Here is a 12,161-nt window from a genome sequence, read left to right as displayed (position 1 = left end):
AACACGCACCTGTGGAACGGTCGTTAACACAGTAATAGCTTACAGACGGTAGGCAGTTATGAAAACTTGGGACACGAAAGAGGCCAATCTACTGACTCTGAAGAACACCAAAAGAAAGATGCCCAGGGTCCCTGCTCATCTGCATGAATGTGCCTTATGCATGCTGCTAGGAGGCATGAGGACTGCAGATGTGGCCAGGGCAATAAATTGCAGTGTCAGTACTGTGAGACAGCACTACAGTGAGACAGGACTGACAGCTGATCGTCCTCGCAGTGGCAGACCACGTGTAACAACACCTGCACAGGATCGGTACATCCGAACATCACACCTGCAGGACAGGTACAGGATGGCAACAGCAGCTGCCCGAGTTACACCAGGAATGCACAATCCCTCATTCAGTGCTCGGACTGTCCGCAATAGGCTGAGAGAGGCTGGATCGAGGAATTGTAGGCCTGTTATAAGGCAGGTCCTCATCAGACGTCACCAGCAACAACGTCGCCTATGGGCACAAACCCACCGTCGCTGGACAAGACAGGACTGGCAAAAAGTGCTCTTCATCGACGAGTCGCAGTTTTGTCTCACCAGGGGTGATGGTCTGATTTGCGTTTATGGTCGAAGGAATGAGCGTTAAACTGAGGCCTGTACTCTGGAGCAGGATTGATTTGGAGGTGGAGGGTCCGTCATGGTCTGGGGCGGTGTGTCACAGCATCATTGGACTGAGCTTGTTGTCATTGCAGGCAATCTCAACGCTGTGCATTACAGGGAAGACATCCTCCTCCCTCATGTGGTACCCTTCCTGCAGGCAAAACCCAGAGGACAAACCATTCCGATTTTCTTTTTTGAGGTCTCTCTTTTCAATGGGGATCCCATTTCATTGGGAATCCAGATTTCTAAGGGACTTTCTTCCAGTTCATCCTGCTTCCACTGGATGTCCCCAGTCTTTAGAAATTGGTTGAGGTTTTTCCTTTGTGTAATGAAGAAGTAGCCCTGTTCAAAACGAGGGTCACTTCATGTGTACTGTTTGACAGAGGCGCATGACCAGAAGGCTAGCGTCAGTTTGTTTTCTTCCTGTATTGAACACAGATCATCCCGTCTTCAATTTGATCGATTATTTTCTTTAAAAAATACCAAAAGTTGTATTACAAAAGTAGTTTGAAATGTTTTGGCAAAGTTTACAGGTAACTTTTGAGACATTTTGTTGCGCAAGTTGGAACCAGTGTTTTTCTGGATCAAACGCGCCAAATAAATTGACATTTTGGATATATATGGACGGAATTAATCAAACAAAAGGACCATTTGTGATGTTTATGGGACATATTGGAGTGCCAACAGAAGAAGCTCGTCAAAGTTAAGGCATGATTTATATTTGTATTTCTGCGTTCTGTGTAGCGCCTGCAGGGTTGAAATATGTTTTCTCTCTTTTGTTTACGGAGGTGCTATCCTCAGATAATAGTATCGTTTGCTTTCGCCGAAAAGCCTGTTTGAAATATGACATGTTGACTGGATTCACAACATGTGTAGCTTTAATTTGGTATCTTACATGTGTGATTTCATGAAAGTTTGATTTTTATTGTAATTTATTTGAATTTGGCGCTCTGTATTTTCTCTGGCTTTTGGCCAAGCGGGACGCTAGTGTCCCACATATCCCAGAGAGGTTTTAAGCATCGAACACATTGCAAGTTGGGGGATTTTCCCCAACAGTAGCCGGGTTACAAAAAGTCTATTGTCTTGCTAATAGGAAACATTAGAATGATGGGCTACACCTGCTACAGTTGTGAAAAACAAGTGTTTGAAAACCTGTTTTCAAAATGTCTCCAATTGACCATCACATATATACATGAAGAGCACTTTTCGGCATTTGCTGTATGATGGATGAGAATCTCCATATTGCAAATGTACGGTCCCTTACAAGACATCCGCAAATGTTTCTAAAATTTGCTGACGGAGGCGGGCCGTGCACCGGGGCCAGATCTTCCGGGAAGTCATGGAACAGTGTCTCTCGGACATTCAGTTTCCGTCATATAAAATATTCACATTTTTATCATTTTTCAGCTGTCCCGGTAAATTCCACCAGATGGCGAATGGAATCTTATTGCAAATGTACAAAACATCACCAATCGATTTGGACTAATCGGCTGTTAGCCCAGAAACAAGATGGCATTGAGGCCTCAACGCTTTTTGAGTTAAGGCCCTTTTTCTGGGATTAAAGGTCAAAAACGAAAATAGAGAGCTAATTTGACCACTTCATGTCAAAGTACACGAACCTACGGTGTCAGGAAAAAAAGAACGAGCCATTTATCTATCGCAATTTAAGATAAATCGTACAATGTACAATTGGTAATGGTCAAAGAAGTGTGTTTTTTTTCTTCAAAAAAGTTAAAGATCCAGTTTCGGCGTGTTCAGACGAATCAGTTAAGGTGGGTTTCGGAGAACTGCGATACTTCTGTGGTTTTTGAAATTACACACACTCATTCAAACCTCTGTAAATCAGTCAGTTCTTAATGTAAAGACTTAAAACTCAATATTCTGTAAGTGCCTACCCCAAGAAGGATATGTGTTCACTTTCAGCTTCCTGTGCCAACCCAGAATAGCGTTAAATTGGGGTGATAGGGGCTGTTTCGGCCGGTTAAAAAGGTCAGATCTTTCCAAAACTTAATATGTGTTATTAGGCAACACTCATGAACCGTAAATCAGTCATTTCTCAGAACAGATGTCAAAGAAAAAACACTCACACACACACATAGCAAGGATGGAGTGACACAGTATGGGGCTTAAAGACACAAAGAGCCTGCAATGGCATTACCATAATTTCTAGGCTGTGCTGAGTTCAATGAGATGCCCCCCACTGGACCGTAGTTTGCTCGGTCTGAGCGCAGCAACAATGCTAAAAAGCAGGCTCAAAATGAAGCCTGGCCCTAAATTTCAGGTGCTTTGGGGTGAAAGCGGGGAAACCGTTAGGGTTAGAAGCATAATTCGACCTCAGGAACATTCCAGAGGTCCTCCCGATCTGTGCAAGCCTAACCTTGACCATGTGGCATTGACCCTTAACAATGAAAAGAAGGTGTTTACATCCAACAGTTTGCAATGACTTCTCTCCCCATAGCAATACATTGTCTGCTTCCCTAAATTCAACCTGAAGCCTATGTGGGTTATGAATGCCTTATGAACCTGTCTTCGATGACAATTCCTCAGGCCACTATGAGGTCTACCTGCGTTGATTCTAAGCTTCCTGGAGCAACCGGAAGTGGTTAAATTCACCCTAAAGGTGTTTTGATATACCAAACCTGCAGTTTGTGAAAATCACTGCATTCCACCCTGTGTAAATCAGTCAGTTCTTAACGTAAAAACTTTAAACTCATGATTCTGTAAAAGCATACCCCAATGAGGATATGCGTTTCCTTTTTGCTTCCTGTGCCACCCAGAAGGGCCTTAAATTGCGGTCACAGAGGCTGTTTCGAAGGGTTAAAAAAGTCACATCTTTCCAAAACTTAATTTGTGTGATTAGGAAACCCTCATGAACTGTAAATCAGTCATGTCTCACATCAGATTTCCAAGAAAAACTCACACACACACACAGCAACGAAGTGACACAGTGTCAGCCTTAGAGACACACAGAGCCTGCAATAGTTACCTTCGTTCAAAATATCAAAGAACCGTCAGACCTAGAGCTCTGAAACTTTAGAACCCTGTTCTAGAGCTCAAGTCGATAGTGCGTGGTGAGTTATGTGGCTCTAGAAGGTTCTCAGACCGAGAAACAGCCTCATACATTTGAAATAACTTTCAATTCATTTTGACCATCACGAAAATGACGACATTTAGAAAAGTCCCAGAGTCGCAAGACTAGGTGGATTGAAACCGCCTCGGCCCATAGAGACGGACCCCAACGTTTCTGTCCGAAAGCTCATACAAGGACCCGTAGCAATGTCCAGAAAAAGTGGATTTTCAGCACCAATTAAGGTCGTTGCTCAGGCACCGAATGACATATTGAGCCAAAACCCAGGATTCGGGGTTGTCTCATATAGGCCTACACATAACGTCAGAACTGAACCTGCAGCTAGAACGTAACTACGTGTTTTGCGTTTTTATTATGGTTTAAACTGAAGGCGCTGTGAATTATAGGCCTGCTCTGAAATATGTGATAGTTGGCTTCTAAACGAGTTGGAAAATGTGGGTTTGGTGTCAGATAGTACCAGTTTGGTGTCAGAATGATATCTAATTGACTGATGGACACTGACTTGCTGGCTGACTTTTGTACATTTGCAATGTGTTTAAACAGTGATGAACCATCACCAACTTGACAGACTGAAATCAACACCATCGAGCAATGGAGGGGAACCAGAATCACTGTCCGGCAGACCCGAGTTCATCGGGCCAGTCAATTTCGCATTCATGCAGTATTTTTGAGCATGTCAAATTTGTGATTGTAAATGCCCATTGAAACATATTCCACATGGACAGCCGTGCGCCTGGTGATAGGAACGGGTTATCAGGAGCACATTTAAAAAATGTTTTTAATGCCTTTAGGGGTGTACAAGAGGTCCACGGTTGAGTAGATAGCACCCCCACCCGTGCCCATCCAATACGGGGCGCCCCTGGTCATTTTGGACATTTTTCAATAAAAAAAAAGAGTCCCACTTCTCTCATGTCACCATCGAGTGATGGAGAGGAACCACTATCACTCCCCGGCCATCCCGAGTTCATCGGGCCAGTCAATTTAGCATTTCTGCAGTATTTTTGAGCACGTCAAATTTGTGATGTTAAATGCCCATTGAAACATATTGCGAATGGACAGTATATTTGCAATAAGATTCAACAGTGAAAATACATCACCAAATGGACATGATGAAATCAACAAAACGAGCGATGGAGAGGAACCACTATCATTGCCCGGCCATCCCGAGTTCATCGGGCCAGTTAATTTTGCATTTCTGCAGTATTTTTGAGCATGTCAAATTCGTGATGAAAAATGCCCATTGAAACATATTGCAAATGGACAGCTGTGCACCTGGTGATTTAAAATGGGTTACTAGAATCACATTTTAAAAACGTTTTTTTTAATGCCTTTAGGGGGGACCAAGGGTCCTACGATTGGGTAGGGAGCACCCCCACCCGTGCCCATCCAATAGGGGGCGTCCGTGGTCATTTTGGACGTTTATCAAAAAATCATTAAAAAGTCCCACTTCTTCCTCGTCATACATGACAAATAGACCATCTAGGTTGATTCATAGCATAACATAGTGCTATATATCATTTGGGCAGTATAAATGCCATTTGGACATGGTTCACTGACTTTTGGGTTTGGAAACTGACTTCCTATGACCGTACATGACAAATGGACATAACATCCTGATCCTGAACATCCTGACACTTTTAATACTTTCATATTGCATTTGGACATTTCTTATGGCATTTGGAAATGGTTCGGTGACTTTTGACTTCGACTTTTGACTTCCTATGATATCATATTTCAAATGGACAAAACATCCTGATTTGGCACTATCAATACTTTCATATTGCATTTGGACATTTCTTATGGCATTTGGCAATGGTTCACTGACTTTTGACCTCAACTTTTGACTTCCTATGAAATCATATTGCAAAAAGACAAAGCATATGCCTTATGGACAAGTTTAAAAATATGACAATAAAATACGACAAAAGAATGTTCATACAGTTCTTATACACGTATAATTGACAAAAAAATGAAAGAATGTCAAAAAACAGGCCAGAGAGGACTTTTTTTAAGGGGGTGAAAAGTTTTAGAAAGGTTTTTTTGACCCTTGGGTCTTGACTTGATGTGCATTTGCAATATGAAAATTTACTGTGGAGCGCGCTCGCCATCTATTGGATTTTTGCTGTGTGACACTTGGCATTTGCCATGTAACATTTGTCATAAGCTTTGAATGAAATGCCGTACATTTGAGTGGTATTGGACATCGTGTATGTTTCGTACGGTTCCAATATGTTCTCGTTCATTTTTGTCCATTTCAGGGTGGTCTTCACCCTTATTTATTGTAATCACAATGTCACACATCATTTGTATCTGCCTTTCCAATTACTTTTAGAGATTGGGATTTACAAATGTGCGCTTTTCAATATTACATGCATTGTTTAAGTTCAAACGTACAGACTTTTTTTTATTTAAATGACTGTTTTATGTAGGATACTACATTTTTGACCAGGTGCAATTGTTAGTAGTGCTAATTTAAAAAATCCTACTTCTACAGTGGGGCAAAAAAGTAATTAGTCAGCCACCAATTGTTCAAGTTCTCCCACTTAAAAAGATGACAGAGGCCTGTAATTTTCATCATAGGTACACTTCAACTATGACAGACAAAATGAGAAAAAAAATCTAATTCTCTCATTTGGAAGCTAAAATTCCATTTAATCTTTTCACAAATAGTTTCATATTTAAACATTTAAATTGAACAATAATTCCATGTGTATCTGATAACTATAATGTGTAGACTTTCCAGGATACAGGTTATGTTATCCTATCAGGATTATGTATCTGTACAGGAACCAAATCAGCGGAAATTCCAGAGCGCCAACTAATTGTACTCGATACAACACAAACCTTTATTAAAATTCACATGCAGGGTACTCAATTCAAGCCACACTCGTTGTGAATATAGCCAACATGTCAGATTTGTAAAATGCTTTTCGGCGAAAGCATGAGAAGCTATTATCTGATAGCATGCAGCCCCCAGAAACACACAAAGGGGACGTAAACAAAGAAATTAGTGTAGCCGGCGCTACCCAAAACACAGAAATAAAATATAAAACATTCATTACCTTTGACGAGCTTCTTTGTTGGCACTCCTATATGTCCCATAAACATCACAATTGGGTCTTTTTTTCGATTAAATCGGTCCATATATACCCAAAATGTCCATTTATGAACACCGAGAAATCCATGGAAAGTCACGTTTCCGAACGCGACGTCATTTTATAAAATTCATAAAGTTGCCTATAAACTTTGACAAAACACTTCAACCTACTTCTGTAATCCAAGTTTAGGTATTAGTAAACGTTAATAAACGATCAAATTGATCACGGAGAGATCTGTATTCAATAGCTAGAAGTTTACAAAACGAAGTCCAGTTCCTCACGGACATTTTTTTCATTGCACACCTGAAGACCGGATGTGCTATTGACTAATCTGACCAAGGATAAAGGGCCCTGGTAATCACAACACTGGCGACATTGTGTGGAAGCCGTTAGGAATTGCAAACACAGTTCCATCATTTATGGCAAGCCATAGACAATACAAAGACTGGCGGATGGATTTTTTCTTTGTGGATTTTGATCAGGTTTTCTTGCGATTTTGACAACGGAACTCGTTCTGTTATAGTCACAGACACCATTGAACCAGTTCTAGAAACTTCAGTGTGTTTTCTATGCACACATACTAATCATATGCATATACTATATTCCTGGCATGAGTAGCAGGACGTTGAAATGTTGCGCAATTTTTAACAGAATGTTGAAAAAAGTAGCTCGATCTCCAACAGGTTTTAATAAGAATGACTCAGATTACAACCGAACTGACATCATATTCATTAAGTACCAACGCATATATTCAACTGGTTGGATTACCGAAATATGGTTCCTTTCCCCCCACCTTTTGATGTTCCCCGACTCTCTATGTTTAACAAAGACTTTTCAAGAGTCCTTCAGTAGAATCAAGAGAGGAAAGGGGGTAAGGTACTTATGGGGGTCATAAACCATTCCCGCAGGCCAACCACATGACAACACCTAGCTCGGCTATTAGACAATTCTTCAGTGAAGGTTGAATAGTCAATTGTTCAGCTAACAGCCCATCCTGCTACGCTTGTGAAAAACTAATATTAATACCTTTTCCCCTTTCCACATGTTAAAGATTCCAATAGATAGTGTTTTATCCACAATCAGCCCCAACCCCAATTAATACATTTGGGCACAATTGATAGCGTGCTGGACTTCGGGCTAGAATGTTGAGTGTTCGAAACCTGCTCTCTGCTTGTTTCATTACATTATTATGCCGGTTTCAGAGCAAATAGCCTTTGATTGTTACTCCCATCTCGTTCTTTGCCCTCTTCCACGAGTCAGTCTCCGCCTGAGTGGCTCGCCTCAGGGCGTGCTGGCAGGATGTACTGTTATTTTCTGTATATATAAATTACAAATCAGCATTTACTTAAATCATGTTTCTAGTCTATTGAATATTTACAATGTGTAGTCATTGATGTCCCAGGAGCAGGAGTGGTAAACACTGTTGAAGTGTATAATTGTAATACATACATGCAGACACAGCGTCATTCAAGGAATGGAGTTTGATACACTTGGTATTGAATATGACTGAAGAAATCTTGCTGACTAGAGATTTTCATAATTTAACTTTATGACAAGAAATATGCACAATTGTTTGTCTCTACATTAACTAACATATTCCTCTCAATTGTAACTTTTTGCTTGACTCGTTATGACGTTATAACTACTTACATTTGCTCCACCATAATGTTTTGTCAGCCTTCATTTCTGAAGAAAGTCATCATGGACGTGTGGCTCGCGTCAAATTCGTCATTGGAACGCTGGGTACCTCTAAGTCCCACGGTGTAAGCTCTCAACTTTTATTGGAGGAACCATTGTACATAGACTTGATTGACATCACTTGCCACTTTAATAATGGAACACTATTCACTTAATTATTATTATTATTATTTATTTATTTTTTACATATTTTGCATTACTCATCTCATATGCATATACTGTACTCTATTCTATTGTACTGTATTTTAGTCTATGCCGATCTGACATTGCTCATCCAAATATTTAGATATTTTTAATTCTATGCCTTTACTTTAGATTTGTGTGTATTGTGTGCATTGTTGTGAAATTGTTAGATATTACTGCAAACAGCTAGAAACACAAGCATTTTGCTACACCAGCAATAACATCTGTTAAACACATGTATGTGACCAATAAAATTTGATTTGATTACATTCAATACAACTCTGTAATCATGCATTGATTTCTCAACAGAAATCAATAGCATCCTTCATGAGCACACAGACCAGGCACTCAAAGTATGCACTCAAAGTATGCATTAGACACAACACTAACACATTTATCAATTCATCATCTACAGTATGAGAGTTATTGCTCAGAGATCCACACATTGTTGTTTGCTAGTGATTCCCCTGTTCCAGCTGAGAGGTTTCTGTTGGACTTGTTGGACACAGCCAATGCTGGTGGATGAGTTTGTATTACGTCAATTAAACCGTGCTTTAAGTGTCTGACAACAGCTAATATTCCTCTTCCACGAGCACAGTGAATCGATGTTCTGGCATTCGTCACCCCGCTGAAAAAGCAATCATGTAGTTGCCTTGCACCAGTTAAGGAATGGAGAGACGCTGCCTCTGCTTGCTCATTGGAATGCACCACCGACACCCACCCAACCCCTACGCCTTCCCTCATCCCCCTCCTCACCTCCCCAGCACAACGACCCCTCTCCTGCTTCCTCCGTTCGCCTATCTCTAGTCTCTTTAATGATGGTCCAATTCAGCGGTTTTATCTCAATATCAAATAATGTCTGGGTAACAATTAAGTACCTTGCTTTTCGATTAAAATTTTCAAATGATCAATGGTCAAAAATATCTTCTCAAACAAGAATTTTGCTCTGACTTTTTGTACATGGTCATAGTGGTAACTCCAAGTCACCCCACTTTTACCAGATAATCATAGTTCACCATTCCCGTGCATCTCACTAAACCGCGCTCCTGCCGTCAGAGCGAGATCACAGTCAGAAGAGAAAGGACTCATTGGATTGTTCCTCAAGTTTCTGTATATGACTTTTGTTAGTGTGTGCATTTAATTGTCAGTAAGGGAGAGTGGGATTATGCCTAAATGGTACATTGAGCCACCCTTGTTTCTAGGAAACCATAAACAAAATTAATAATTTGACCAAATATTTGCGAAGAGGTCATAATTTCATGGAGACTGAAGGGAGAAACCACATGGAAAAAGTTAGCTCCCAAAAACTTTTCACAAAGTAAATTCATTTGTTGTGTTAGAGGTTTCATGATGCTTGTATCTAAACCAAAGTAGATCATTTTAAGATTGTACAATACATCAGTTTGTGTCTTTATAAGCATCAATGTGAGGTCCGAAACCTAGCATGAAAGTTTTTCCTTGTAGTTGTGTGGGCTATCATAGTAAAAATGGTGACCTTGGGATAAGGTCAGCCAATTGTTGAGTCAAAGGCAAGTTGAGTTTTCTTCCCAAGCCTAATGCAAGGCATTACTGCTAGGATATGAGGTAACAACAGTGCCTGGCCTATGGTAAAAAGTGTTTTGAAAAAGTACAAAGTGTTGTCAGCTGTTGTTAATAAACAAAAAATTGTGATCGTGTTGAATTTTGTTTGGGAAAAAGACATGATGGACATGGTTTTAAAAAGGTAGAGGCAATATTTAATTCAGTACAGAAATGTATAACTTTGTCCCGCAACTCAAATTACCAGGGTTACACAAAATCCTGAAATATATGTAGATATCTTTGTTAGAAAGAATACTACAGTATATTTCCCTTGACGAAGTGATGCTGAATGTAAAAAATGTCTCAACTTACCTCACTCTCCCCTGCTGTCCTACATGTCAATTACTTCAGTTGGGTGTTGTTAAATAAGGAAGTCAAGTTAATATTTAACATGTTTATGAATTATTTCCTTTCATGTGTCTCATGCTACTGCTAGCCAGTTATGCCAGAATGTTAGCCAGTATTGTTAGATTGTAAGGCCTGGTGGTGAAGCTCTCATGTATCATTTCAAGGGAAATATATACATTTTGTATTGTCTGTTTATGCAAATACTGTAGCTGTGTTTATGGACATTCAGCACCTTTATGTGATATGCTACCATGTACTGTATTTGTGATATATGATACGATTTCCTTGCGTTTTTTCTCCTCTCCGTTCTTGGCCGTCTGCTCCGCCCCCCTCTTCTCTGAGAAGAGGTCGCCAGGTCGCAGTTGCAAAAGAGAACTTGTTATCAACTAGCCTACCTGGTTAAATAAAGGTGAAATAAATAAAATAAAAAGAGCAGGCAGGCCCGTTGCCCTAGGAACCCCAGACTCCACACAGAAACAGCTGGTGGAGTACTGTTCTTCCTTCAGACAAACATCAGCCAAAACTTTGTTCATTTGCACAATGTCTCTCGGTCACATTCGTTTGTAAATGTCCAATCTCACCAAACAATGACATTTGGTAGCTTCTACCTATATATGTATAACTTTATGAGCTGGATTGCCTGTCTATACACTTAGATTATCTTTGTTTGCACTCGTTAGCATATTTAGCTAGCAGCCTGAATGGAAATTCGCTATTACAAGCTCATTTTGTTAGTATTTTGGCAATAGACACCCAATGGGTCAGACACCTAGATGGGGCATTATTTGTCTGTGTGTGACCCGCCTGTTAGCTTGCGCGATTCTTGCCATTCTCCTTCAATCTCTCTCATCAACATGTTCTTTTTGGCCTTAGAAATGCCGCTGACAGGATGTTTTTTGTTTGTCGCACCATTTTTGGTAAACCCTAGACACTGTTGTGTCTGAAAAGCCCAGGTGGAAGGCCAGTTCTGAGATAATGGATCTGGCAAGCCTGACTCAAAGTTGCTTAGGTCACTCACTTTTCCCATTCTAATGTTCAATGGAACAGTAACTGACCACCCCGATTCCTGTCTGCTTGCTTTATATTAAAAGTGATAACAGCCTCAAATCTTCTTGGGTATGACGCTACAAAAGCTTGGAACACCTGTATTTGTGGAGTTTCTTCCAATAATCTCTGCAGATCCTCTCAAGCTCTGGCAGGTTGGATGGGGAGCGTCGCTGCACAGCTATTTTCAGGTCTCTCCAGAGATGTTAGATCGGGTTCAAGTCGGGTTCTGGCTGGGCACTCAAGGACATTCAAACGTGTCCTGAAGCCACTCCTGTGTTGTCTTGGGTGTGTGCTTTCGGTTGTTGTCCTGTTGGAAGGTGAACCTTCGCCACAGTCTGAGGTCCTTAGCGCTCTGGTGCAGTTTTCATTAAGGATCTCTCTATCGTTTGCTCCATGCACCTGTCCCTCGGTCCTGACTAGTCTCGCAGTCCCTGCCGCTGAAAACATCCCCACAGCATGATGCTGCCTCCACC

General features: G+C 40.8%; 1 protein-coding gene across 1 annotated transcript in view; it reads right to left on the bottom strand.

Moving 5' to 3' along the window:
- LOC135524456 (cadherin-13-like) overlaps positions 1-12,161 on the bottom strand; it is a 579,537-nt gene that overhangs the window by 192,160 nt on the left and 375,216 nt on the right. The gene's annotated exons all lie outside the window — the stretch shown is intronic.

This window comes from Oncorhynchus masou, chromosome 31 (genome assembly GCF_036934945.1).
Source record: "Oncorhynchus masou masou isolate Uvic2021 chromosome 31, UVic_Omas_1.1, whole genome shotgun sequence".
NCBI classification, from domain to species: Eukaryota; Metazoa; Chordata; class Actinopteri; order Salmoniformes; family Salmonidae; genus Oncorhynchus; species Oncorhynchus masou.
Note: the sequence above shows the minus strand (reverse complement) of the source record. Positions and strands in the feature narration are given on the sequence as shown.